This window comes from Haemorhous mexicanus, chromosome 29 (assembly GCF_027477595.1).
Source record: "Haemorhous mexicanus isolate bHaeMex1 chromosome 29, bHaeMex1.pri, whole genome shotgun sequence".
NCBI classification, from domain to species: Eukaryota; Metazoa; Chordata; class Aves; order Passeriformes; family Fringillidae; genus Haemorhous; species Haemorhous mexicanus.
The window spans coordinates 1,393,585-1,407,159 of NC_082369.1; positions in this window are offsets into that span (position 1 = coordinate 1,393,585).

Below are 13,575 nucleotides of genomic sequence, written 5' to 3' on the forward strand. Positions count from 1 at the left end.
TGAGAGATTGGGGTGATGTCTGGATGTGAGGAATGGAATCTGGAGTTTGCTAGGACCTTTTTTGCCTCTCATCCCAACCTGAGAGGATGTCGGCTGGGGGGAGGGCCCTGAATGTCAAGCTGAAGGAGCTGGAAATCTTCTGGTGCTCTTGTGAGGACAGAATCCCCCCCCTCTGCTTGCCAGCTGGAGAACGAAGCTGCCTATTTGCTCTTCTATTCCTGGGAGTAGTGGCAGCGTGAGTGTGGACCAGTTGGTTCTCCTTACCTGAGCTGATAATTTTTAATAAAGGCATTAAAAAGGAGAAAGGTGTCCTGCCCTGTTCATTTCAGTGCTGAAAAATGCCTGGGGCACTGTCGTAAGCTGACTATGTGATGCTTTTATCCCCAATCATCTTGTTCTGTTTATGCTGAATAATAAGTTTTGCACCTTTAAGACTTGTTCCAAAGAAGAAAGGGGGGAGAAAAGAAGTCACAGTTTGTTTTCAGACATTGCACTCACTCCTACACATTCCTGCTCCTGGACTGTGTTGTCTGCAGATGGACAGACAGTGAAACAGAGCTGTCTTTTGCTTTCAGTTTAGCTAGCTGAAACAAAGAAGTTCCCTAGACTGTAGGTTTTTTTTTTTTCCTTTTTTCCCTTTTCTTTAGACCTGTTTAAACCTGCTCTGGACTGAACACCCAGAAGAGCACCGGCAGCTTGCATCTGTGGCCACTGGGCCAGGCCTGGGCCACAGCATTTCCAGCACCAGAGAGACTGATAAAGGACTGAGTGAGCTGAACTAGAATCTGGAGAGAAGACTTTCTGAGTTTGTCATCTCTTTTAGAGCAGCAAGGAGTTTTATTGTTTAATATTTTTTAAGTTTTATTGTTTAATAAACAGTTTTTTTCCACTTTTCTCCAAAGAAGTATGTGGTCCCAGACCAGTTAAAGAAAGGAGCCGATTAAATCTGCTTTCCTAGAAGAGCCCTTTAAGAGTTCTCTCCCAAATTTACCCTAAACCAAGACAAATACATCTATTGGCGCCCAACGCCAGTACAGATCAGAGGTTCTAGTGCCCAACACAAACGTTCCCTAGATGGGGAGAGAAGATACACCCCACAAACTGAGCTTTAGTTCTTCCTACATGATTGTAGAAAAAACATAAAGAAATGGGATAGAAAACCTACTACTGCTCTAGCACAACGAGTGCGTAAACTGAAGACTCAAAGAAGAAGTTCCAAAAAAGAAGCACCTCCAGTAGCCAGTAACCGAACTGTCATATATAATGATAATGACAATATTTTTGATGCCCTTGAAAAAACCTCCAAGCCATATGTCCAAAGAAGGAAAAATAACCAAGCTTAGAGGGGCCCTGCCTCTAGCCAAGTAGAAGCTAAAGAAAACTGTGTTTTTTAGACTGTGTAAATTCGTTAGCCTAGCACATCTAAACCACAAGAATACGAAGCTTTAGTCAGCACTAGTGCGCAGTGCACATTAATCCATCGAGTCATGTAAAAACAGAATCTGTTTCTATTGCTAGTGTGACAGAAAAATCCCAACATTTCACTTTAGTAGAAACTGAAGTAAGCCTGACTAGAAATGAGTAAAAAAAACACCCTAATATGACTTGCCCAGAGGCCCCATACATTTTAAATATAAACTTCCTCTGAAGTGAGTATTTAAAAAACCCAAAGAAATTCAAATAAGCATTTAAAATAGCTGCTGTAGAGACAGAGGGCGTCAAGCAATTGAACACCTTGCCTAAACTGTCAAAAAACCCATCTACAGTAAGACTCCTGAAAGTAAAAAAACAACGAGTGCAAATTGCCACCTCAACAGAGCACCGCCGCCAGTACCGAACAAATCGAGATACCATGATCCCCATCCACAAAATAATCCATAAGCTAGAAAGCCAAAGAATGGTCAGCAAAACCCACTCACCCTTCAACAGCCCCATCTAGCCTGTGCGTAAATCTGAAAGAAAATAAAAATTGACTGTAGATTACTGTGCATTGAATAAAGTGACTCCACCACTAAGCGCTGCTGTGCCAGACATACTAGAACTCCAATACAAGCTAGAGTCCAAAACAGCAAAGTACTACGCCACCATTAACATTACTAACGTGTTTTTCTCCATTCCTCTAACAGCAAAATGCAAACCTCAGTTTGCCTTCACCTAGAGAAGTATACAGTACACCTAAGACTGACTACCCCAAGAGTAGAAACACAGTCCTACCATCTGCCATAAACTGATCCAGAGTGTACTGAAAATAAAGTAAAACTACAGAACATCTGCAATACATTGATGACATCATTGAATGAAAAAAAAGGGCAGGGAAAATATTTGAAAAAAAAAAAAATTATCCAGATTCTCCTGAAAGCTAGCTTTGCCATCAAAAAGAGCAAAGTCAAAAGACCTGCTCAAGAAATCCAGTTTCTGAAAGTAAAGTGACAAGACAGACAACGTCAAATTCACACTAATGTCATCAACAAGATCACAGCAATGTCTCCACCATCCAGCAAGAAAAAAACACAAGCTTTCCTAAGTGCCATAAACTTTTAGAAAATGCACATTCCTGAGTACAGTCAAATCGTGAACCCTCTCTTCCTAGTCACCCGTAAGAAGAACAAGTTCCACTAGAGCCCTGAGCAACAACAAGCCTTCACCCAAATCAAACAAAAAATCACTCATGCAGTTGCCCTTAGCCCAGTCAAGACAAGACCAGAAGTAAAAAACGTACTCTACTCTGCAGCCAAAAACCATAGTTTGTCCTAGAACCTTTAGCAGAAAGTGCCTAGAAAAACTCAAAGCTGACCATTAAAGTTTTAAAGTCAAAGCTACAGAAATTCTGAAGCCAACTATACCCCAACAAAGAAGAAAATTTTAACAACCTATGAAAAAGTCCAAACCGCCTCAAAAGTAATAAACACAAAAGCGCAACTCCTCCTGGCACCCCAACTACCAGTACTAAAGAAATATTCAATGCAAAAGTTCCCTCCATGTACCATGCCACCTGTGCTAAATAGAGCAAATAAATCACTCTGATCACACAGTGCGCCCGTATTCGAAAACTAAATCTCCCTGAGATTCTAAAAATAATTACAAACTAGCCAAAAAGTGAAAACTTTAGTCTTGCTGATAAAGAAGAACAAAAAGTGACATGTGCTGAATCAATCCACCATACAATCAACTACCAGCAGAAATAACACACTATGCTCTTTTCACCGTTAGTTCTTGTCGCATTGTAAGAATAAAATGAAAGTAAAAAGTAGCCATATAAAGCCCCACACGACAAGTCACAAAAGCCACTGAAAGAAAAAGTAGATCAAGCCAACTTGCAGGGCTCAAAACTGTTCAACTAGCCCTAGACATTACTGAGAGAGAGAAGTAGCCAAAACTCTGCCTTTACACTAATTCATAAATAGTAGCCAATGCTCTGTAAAAATAGCTAGAGAAGTAAAAAAAACCTGACAACGTAAAAAAAACCTCAATTTAAGCTACTGATGAGTGAAAAAACATCACTACCAAAGTAAAAAAGCTACCTGTAAAAGTCCGCCATGTAAATACCCGTCTCCAAGAATAAAGCCAATGAAAAGCACCAACACAATGAACAAGTAGACCAAACTGCAAAAATAGAAGTGTCCAAAATAAACCTAAATTAAGAACACAAAAAAAAAGTATTCCTAGCTCAATGAGCCCACAATGCCTCAAACCATCAAAGCAAAAATACCACCTATAAGTAAACACCAAACCAAAGAGTAAATCTAACCATAGACAGTATTTCTCAAGTCATCCATGACTGCAAGACGTGTGCTACCATCAAGCAAGCCAAGCAAGTGAAACCCCTATATTATAGTGAGCAGTAGTCCAAATACAAGTATAGGGAGGCCTGGCAAATTACCTACATCACACTGCCCCAGACATGCCAAAGCAAAGGCTACGTGCCAACAATAATAAAAGCCACCACTAAGTAGTTAGAAACCTACCCTCTGTCTCATACTACAGCCCATAACACCATCCTAAGCCTTGAAAAGCAAATCCTTTAAAAGCATAGTAGCCCTAAAAAAATTGAATCAAACAACAAGACCCATTTCAAAAACAGTCTTATCAACACCTAAACTAAAAAACATAACATTGAGTGAGTGTACATCCCCTACCATGCACCAAGTAGAGAAGTACAACAGACTGTTAAAAACCTCTTTAAAAGCATTAAGTAAAAAACATTTCAAAAACTAAAAGCAGCATCTAGCAAAAGCCACCTAGTTAGTTAACACCTGAAACTCTACTAACCAACTAAGCCCTGCCAATCCGAGCCTTTACATAAAGTAAAAAAAACAAAGTCCCAGTAGTACATGTCAAAAGATTGTTAAAAAAAACCAATTTAAATCAATTCTGACTCAAGTACAGACAAACCCATTCATAGAGTTGTCTTTACTCAAAAACCAAGTTACTCATAGTAGATAATACAAAAAAATAGAAAAACACAATGTATACCTCAGAGAAATCTAATTGTTAAGTGAGACCTATGTATAAATATGTCTAAATATCACTATTTGCCAAATGTTACTACCATTGTCTGTGTATAGCTGTATATTAAATGTATAATATATGTGTTTATAGAGTTAGAATATATATTAGTTTTAATAGTAACCTAACGATATAAAGATAAAGAGTAAAATGTCCTAAGTTGACTATATAATACTTTTATCCCCAATCGTCTTGTTCTGTTTATTCTGAATACTAAATTTTGCACCTTCAAGACTTGATCCAGAGAAAGAAGAAGAGAGAAAAGAAGACCGCAGTTTGTTTTCAGACATTGCACTCACTCCTACACATTCCTTCTCCTAGACTGTGTTGTCTGCACATAGACAGCGAAACAAAGCTCTCTTTGGCTTTTAGTTAGTTTAGCTAGCTGAAACAAAGAAGTTCCCTAGACTGTAGGTTTTTTTTTTCCTTTTTTCCTTTTTCTTTAGAACTGTTTAAACCTGCTCTAGACTAAACATCCAGAAAAGCATGAGCAGCTCACATCTATAGCCACCAGGCCGGGCCTGGGCTGTGGCATTTCCAGCACTAGAGAGACTGATAAAGGACTGAGTGAGCTGAACTAGAATCTGGAGGGAAGACTTTCTGAGTTTGTCATCTCTTTTAGAGCAGCAAGGAGTTTTATTGTTTAATATTTTTTAAGTTTTATTGTTTAATAAACAGTTTTTTTCCACTTTTCTCCAAAGAAGTATGTTGTCCCAGACCAGTTAAAGAAAGGAGCCGATTAAATCTGCTTTCCTAGAAGAGCCCTTTAAGAGTTCTCTCCCAAATTTACCCTAAACCAAGACAGGCACAATCACTGACAGCCCTGGACACAGGAACCTCTGGCTGCAGGACAATGCAGCTGCAGCTCCTGCAGTGATCTCCTAAAGCTGGAACATCCCAATTCCTACAGACCCTGTGAGTACGTCTCTGAGTATTTCTGCTGCAGGGGAGGTGAAACGCTCATGAAGCTCTGACATGCTGAGGGCTTTTGATGAGTCATAGAATACTTTCAAGACAAGGATTTTGATAAAAATGAGGAAATTCCCAAAGACTTTGTGTACTACTGGAGGGTGCCATATAGGGGGGATAAATATTAAAGGATGATTATGAATCATTACGTATCTTGAAAAGTGCCTGAGACATCTGAACTGCTTCTTTTAGTAATGTCCTAGGGCGACATTAGGATGCTGTTATCCCCATTCATGTGTGTGTGTAATTTATGCTAGATATTATGTTCTGTGCCTTTAAGACTGGCAGAGTGAAAGTTTTGTTTTGGGCCTCTTATCAGCCACTCGGCGGGACATACAGATAGTACAGTACATAGTGCGGTTTTTTTGCTTTTTGCCCTGCTTTTTGCTTTTGCTCTTGCTTCTGCTTTGCTTCTGCTTTGCTTTTGCTTGCTCTTGCTTTTTTCCCTCTTCTCATTAGTTAATTTAGCTAAACAGTCCAAATTCCTTCCTGGACTGTTTCCCCTCTCCTGTTGGACCTACCAACCTCCGGACTGGGACCTGGGAAACACCGAGAGAGAGTTTGCATCTTGTGGCTGCAGCAGCTGCCCCAGTGCAGGAGGGACTAATAACAGCAACCATCCCCAGGAGAGACTTTCTGAATTTGTCATCTTCTTCAGAGCGGTGAAAGAGTGATGTCATCCGGTATTGTTCATTTTGTGTGTTGGGGGGTGCTGTGCTTGTCAAATAAACAGGTTCTTTCCACCTGTCTTCCGAGGCATTCTTCCTGAACCGGTGGGGGGAGGGGCGGTGTGGGTTTGCTTTCTAGAGAGGCCCCTTTTTGGTGATTCTCTCCCAAATTGGCCCTAAACCAGGACAAGTAACCAGTAGGTTCACAGGAGATCCCTAATGTGCCTTCAGCCGCTCTGCCCATGGACAGCACCAGCATCACCTTTGCTGGAGCCATCAGGCTCAGTCTGAGCTGTCCTTTCTCCAAGCTGCAAAAGAGAACCTGCCCCCAGAAAGTGCCCTGCAAACAGGCAGGGTTCTGTCAGGCCAAGGAGAGTGCACAGAAATTTGGGGTGTGTGAGTGCCGGCACAGAGAGATCAGGCACAGGGAAACAACTGCAGGAGAAAAATCTCCAGGAAGCAGAGAGGAGATCAGGGAATGACAGGAAACAAAACCCACAAGTGTTGTGGCAGGGAGAGTTTAGAGATGTCCACAGGATCCCTTCCAGTGCAGCCCCTCCCTCTAGACAAGCCCCCTCCCTCCTGTCCCCCAGCCAAGACTCTGCCCTCAGGGCTGGGGCTCCAAGGCGTGCAGCCCCTCCTGTGCAGGCAGAGCTGCAGCAGAGCTGTGGGGCAGCTCTGCAGCCCCTGGCCCCATTCCCTCTGCAGAGCACAGGGCTGGGAGCAGCTGCCCGGCCCTGGGGGCTCTGGCAGGGGGCACAGCTGGCTCAGGGTGACACTGTCCCCAGTGCCCGGCTCTGGGCAATGCTGTCAGTGCAGCCAGGGAAGGAGCTGCCCCTTCCTTAATCCAGTGCCATCATAAGGACACTTGGAAGTCTCCCTGGGATTTCAGTCCAAGCTGGGAGCTTCATCCCAGGATGCAAACCTGTCCTAGAGCATCTCTAAGTGATAAGATCCACGGGGAAAGGCAGAGGTGTTCTGACACTGAAAATGCTCTTGGCTTGGTGGAATGATCAAAGTGAGTCCTTGGCTATAAAAATGGAGCTGGGCTGTGGTTGATCCGTCTGCTTTCAGCAGTGCCTGGTGACATTTTAAGGGAAATGTGAGAAGGTGATTACCCTCCACCTGAGAAAGGTTAAAGACTAGAGAAACTCTGAACAGGTCAGAACAACAGATCATCTCCCCTCACTTTCCACTCATCACTTTGCCTCACAGGACTAGCTCTGTTCTCCCTGGGGGCACAGAAATACCGAGAGTTTCTGATATCCAAGAAAAACAGGAGAGATATGAGGGGAGCTTATACAGAATTGCCTGGAACTCTTGCGCACAAAAGGGTGTCTGTGTGTGTTCCAGGGGAGGGTGTATGGGAAATGGCTTTGATTTTGGTTACAGGTATTCCCTTAGGTATTGGTGTAAGGGTTCTGCTCCCCAGTGAGTCTTATCGTGTTCAGATTTCACACAATCTCAATAACTTTCCTGGTATTATTAGCGGACCAGTTTCTAATTGTCCCCAACCATTCTCTAAAAGTTTTCATTTATTTTCATTAATCCATTTGTAATCAAGAGTATTGGTATTTAACAGGCTGCTTAGTTGATGCTACACAGGTATTACAGCTGCCACAATTGGTTAATTTCTTTCAACAGTGATCATAGCTTCATAATCTGCAAATTTGTTACCTGCTTCCAGAAGAGTGTTACCTTTAGAATGCCCTCAGCAATGTAAAATTGCCACTTGCAATGGGAGATTCACTGCCTCAAGGTTTCTGAGGATTTCAGTTGCATGTTTGACAATCTTCTTTTGTGCAGTCAGGAGTCCTCTTTCTCTCCATATGGCTCCATCAGCATGAACAATTTCATAAGCATATTTGGAATCAGTCCAAGTACGTTCTTTCCTTTTGCCAGTTCTAATGCTCAGGTGAGGGCTGACAGCTTAGCCATTTGTGCTGAGGTTCCTGCTGGTAACGGGTTTGACTCAGTTACCTCCAAGACTGTGGTCATGGCATATCCTGCCATTCACACTCCCTGTCTCATAAAACTTCTGCCATCAGTAAACCAGTTTACGGCACCTGGGAGCTGCTCTTCCTTTAGGTCTGGGCAGCTGGAGTACACAGCTTTGATGGCCTCTAGTCAGTCATGTACTGGAAGTTCAGCTTCAGACTTTCCTTGCAGAAAAGATGCAGGGTTAACTATCGGTGATGAAGAGAGAGAGAGATGGGTACTCAGTGTGATGATCAAAGAATCTGAATTTACTGTGAAGTACAACTGCTTATATAGTATTTTAGGAAGGCTAGTAATGTTTTACTACAGTGATTGGGTTAATCATCACATAAACAAATTTATACATTTTTAACATCTCTTGCTTGCAGAAGTCTGATGTAATTTTCTTTTACCGGTAAACCCGTCTGTCGGCAATAGAGAGAGACGGGGAGACTGACTCGGTGATCAGAATCTGATTTTATTGTGGGATGCAAACACTTATATACTATTTCAGGGAGACTAGTAATGTGTACTACAATGATTAGGTTAAAATCACATACACAAACTTATGCAAATAACAACATCTCTTGCTTGCAGAGTTTAATGGGTTTTTCTTTTTCTGGTAAACCCATTTAATTGAATCTTCTTGCAATCTAGGTCTAATTTTCAAAGTTCCATTTGCTTTTGCCAAGGCATTCTGTTATCAAATCTCTTATGTTAACCAGGTCCAAAGTCCATCCTCTCTTATGTCCCCCCAACACTCCAACACCCACATGATTTAATCTTCTTGCAATCTTCAAAGCTGTTTGCTCTTGCCAAGGCATCCTGTTATCAAATCTCTTATGCTAACCAGGTCCAAAGTCCATCATCTGTCTTGTGTATCCCAATAGTTTACAATATTGGTCACTTTAATTTCAATATCATCAGATTTGGCCAGAAGTGCTTGGTATTTTAGGAACCTTGAAGGAGACAGCCAGTGACAGCCCCTTTGCTCAATATCAGCTTACACCATGGGTGACACTAAGTCATCTTTTATCCTAGTGTAAACTTCCACTCCTCTTCAATGTTCATGATCCCTGCTGGTACTGCCCTAAGGCAGGTGGGCCAGCCCTTGCTCACAGTATCGAGTTGTTTAGAAAAATCGGCTACTGTCCTTTTGTAAAGACCCAGGTGTTGTGCCAGCATATAACCCTAACCTTTGTCTCTCATGTGAGAATAACCAAAACTGTTGACTTACCTCAGGAAGTCCCAAGGCTGGGGCCCTCATGAGCTTGCGCTTTAACTCTTCAAATGTGCGATTTGTTTCAGTGGTCCACACCACAATATTTTTAGAAATTTTCACTGTCTCATATAAAGGTTTCACCACCAGTTCGTAGTTGTATATCCACAACCGGCACCAACCTGTCATTCCAAGAAAAGTGCAGAGTTCTCTTACGATTTGTGGCTTAGGTGTTTGGCAGATTGCCTCCTTCCATGCAGTTCCCAGGGATCATTATCCTCCAAAGACTTCTTATCCAAGATAGGTCACCTGTTGTTGCACCAGCTGAGCTTTCTGTTGAGACACTTGACCAACATTTAGACCAAGAAAATTCAACAGACTTATTGTCTATATAAGGCACTCTTTGATAGTTTTTGTAGCAATTAGTAGATCATTTACATATTGTCAGAGTGTTTCTTCCCCAGGCAGAGACTGCCATTGTTCCAGTTCTTTGTCCAACTGATTCCCAAAAATTGTGGTACTGTTTTTGAACCCCTTATGTAAGACTGTCCAGATAAGTTGGTTTTTCCTGCCTGTGCTAGAGTTCTCCCATTCAAAAGCAAGTATGTTTGACTTTCTTCTGCAAGTGGCAGACAGAAGAAAGAACCTTTGAGATCTATCACTGAGAACCAAAAGAGATCATTGCAGAGTTTAGTTAGCAAAGTGTAGGATTTGCAACCACTAGGTGGATACGTTTAGCAATCCCATTGACTGCTTGCAAATCTTGCAAACCATTAGTTTTTTTCACTGATATAGAACTATTAAATTTGGATTCACATTCTTTCAACAAACCTAGTGTCAAAAACTTGCTAATAATTGATTCTATCCCTTTTCTGTCCTCTATTCTCAAGGGATATTGTCTCCTAACCTCTGGCCTGGCTCCTGTCCATAATTCAATCTTAACAGGGTCAGCCAATTTTGATTTCCAAGGAGCATCGGTATTCCATACCAATGGTATATGGGTATACCTGAGTGTCATGGTTTGAGAGGAAGTGAGTTTTTTGGAATGCTGTGGTCAAACCAATAAGTGCTCAAATTTGAATATTGGCACCTAGTTTGGCACTGAAGACATAGATACGCCTCTGAGAACACAGGTGGTTAAAAGCTGTGAACTCCTGGGGGAAAGTCTCTTGGGTTCCGGTTTGTAGAAGAGAACAAACCTCCCCTGCCCAGCTCTGAGTTGGGCGGGGGAGGGGAGCCATGTGGCCAGAAGAAGTAGGCCGCCAGGCTGGGCCTTGGGCAGAGAAGGGAGGTGAAGGCCCCTGCAAGACCGAAGGGTGGGAGAACCTTGAGAGACATCAGGCAGCCCTCCCCAGGAGAGAAAGAGAGGAAGAGCTGGTGTCTGTGCCTGTGCCACCTTGAAAATTTGATAGACGGCTGGAGTGAAAGAGAAAGGGGCGGGGTGGTGGTGCCGGCAGGGCAGCCGTGGGAGTTCTGGACAGGCAGAGCCTGAGACTTTTAACCCTTTTCTTAAATGCTAGAAACCTTGCAAATGCTAATTCCTCCTAGAGTTGAATGAGAAGAGAGACAGAGATGAGATAAGAGGAAATAGGCCATGAGAAAAGCTGAAAAAAATCTTAAGTAGGAAGAAGTGACAAAGTAGCCTTTGGCTAAACTTTTCTTGTATGACCATGGACAGAACCATTTTTTTCCTGTGACACAGAGACTGCATTTAAGGGGAGAGGCAATGGCTTAGAGCCAAGAGAGTGCAGTGATGTGAAAGTGTGTGAACAGAGATGACAGGTGAGGAGGGTAGTAGTGGGCCCTCCATCTCCAGAAAAGAAGAAAAAGAAGAAGATCTCTCTTCTCGAGACCTCTCGGCCCCAGGGGGATGAAATTTGGGGAGGGACAGGTGTCCCAAAAGTGAGAGACTGTGCTCTTTTTAGAACTAGGCAAAGCACCCTTTAAAAAAAACAAACCTAGAAGCAGCTCTAGTCCATGCACAGTGGTGAGAGCACTGAGCATAAAAACAAGATGTCACGATAGCAAAATAATCTCCAGGCGGTGCCACGTGTAACATGGAAACACAGGATGTTTCAACTGTGTTTCCTGGAGAAACCTATAGTACAAGAAAAACTCCTCTCTGCTCGATGAACTAAAAATTGATAATCTGAAGAGTAGTGCTAGACTGAGAGTGGGTGATCTGAGGGGTGAATACATTAGAAATTTATTGGGGGGAGGAAGATGTTTTTAAAAAGTTTTCATCCAGAATTCTGTGTGTTTTTCTTTAATAATTGTAGCTTAATAAAGTTTTTTCCCCTTTATTCCTAAGCTAGAGCCTACTTTGCTCTATTTCTAATCACATCTCACAGCAGACACCAGAAAAGAAGTATTTTCATAAGAAGCACTAGCATTACGCCAAGCTCAAACCATGACACTGATTCATTATTTGCTGCAAATAATTGCTATTGTTCGCTGGTCCTCTATCAATTGCCAATCCTAATGCTAAAATCAATTTACCTTTGGATACTTTAAATTTATTTTTCCCTCTCTAAATTGCTGTGTCTAAATTTTCAAGATGATCTCTGCCTAACAGGGATTTTGGCGAATTTGGTAGATAGAAAGATTGATGTATTCCCATCCTTTTCCCAATTTTGTATTCTAACAATTTTAAGAAAAAAAGCATTCTCTGGTTGGACTGTGGAATCCATTACCTGGATATGTTTTTCACTTTCAGGCACTAAAGCTTCATTTAAAACTGAAAATGTAACCCCTGTATCTTTTAAGAATTCAACTTCTTTAAAATTCCCTCCCTGTATCTTAACCAGCAGGTCCACTAAGGAATGATCTGTGGGTCCCTCTCACTCACTGTTATCTATTGCTACAACAACAGCTTCCTGTGGAGTGTTCAGTAACTCTGGGCACTAGCATTTCCAGTGCTAGCACTTTCTTACAGTAAACACACTGATTTGGTCCTAACCTCTCTTCTGCTTGATTTGAGCCGCCTCTATTATTTTCCTCTGCCTCTGCCTCATCTCTGACCATGTTCTCCTCTTTGATGTTGCTCTAAAGCTGTCACTGGCTCCTGTGAGTTTTTTTCTTCTCTTGCTTGTCTCAGTTGTTATATACCCTCCATGCCCTCCATGTTTCTTCTGTGATTGCTTCTAAATTTCTATTATCTGTCTCTTTTAATCTCCGTGATGTCTGGGCTGGACTGTCCTAGCATCGAGGAGACTAACTGCTGCTTCCCCATTTCTGAAGCAAGATCAAGGGTTGTAAACTTTCACATTGTCGCTCAGAGCCTCTCTACAAAGTCGGTAGGAGACTCATGCTGTCCCTGTTTAAAATTATACATTAATGCCCAATTTACTGCTTTCAGAATGGCATTCTCTAATCCACATTTTACTAACTCCCAGTATCTGGTTATCGAGGCATATTCACCTGGATTGTTCAGATCCCACAGAGGATTTGTGGTAGGGAATAGCACGTTCACATTACCCTGTAGGGCTCCACTAGCAATTCATCCCTGCACATGTGCTTTAGCTGTTCTAATCAGTAATTGTTTTTCAGTTTCTGTTAGTTCTGTCAGCATCAAATTGATATCACCCCAATCTGGGTCCTGGTTCTTGACTATCAAATAATTTTGCCGCTTTACTGGGGTCTTCCCTGGAACTTAAAAGCTCTTCTCTCCAACAATTCAAATCACTAGTGGAAAACGGTACTTTTATGCATCTACACTGGCATCTGACATATCATCTGCATTTTCAGTGGGGTCTGTAATGGTATCTTCATCTGCAATGATACCTCTACAGTGGGTATCGTCATCTGCAATGGAGTCTGCTATGATGTGTTGGTTTGGCACAACCTGGGTTTTAATAGTAGGGGGAATGACAGGGGTAGCTGGGTAGCTTCTGTGACAAGCTGCTAGAAGCTTCCCCCATTCCAATCTCTGATGGCTCTAAAGATGGACATGCTGCTGGCCCAATTAGAGAGGTTAGTAACACCTCTGTGATGACATATTTGAGAAGAAAATCAAAACAGTGCTCATGCAATTTTTTTTTTCAGGGGTGGCAAGGTGCCATCACCGGAGGCATTCCTGGAACCGTGCTCAGCAATATGCCACAGCTGCAGCCATCTCAGTGTGGCCAACAGAGAGCCTTGCCCGCCAGGCCACTTCCAGCCAGCTGTGCCATGGGCAGAAGGGCAGGGCCGGCAGCGGCTTCCCCTTCCCCATGCCCTGCAGGAGGAGAGACACTG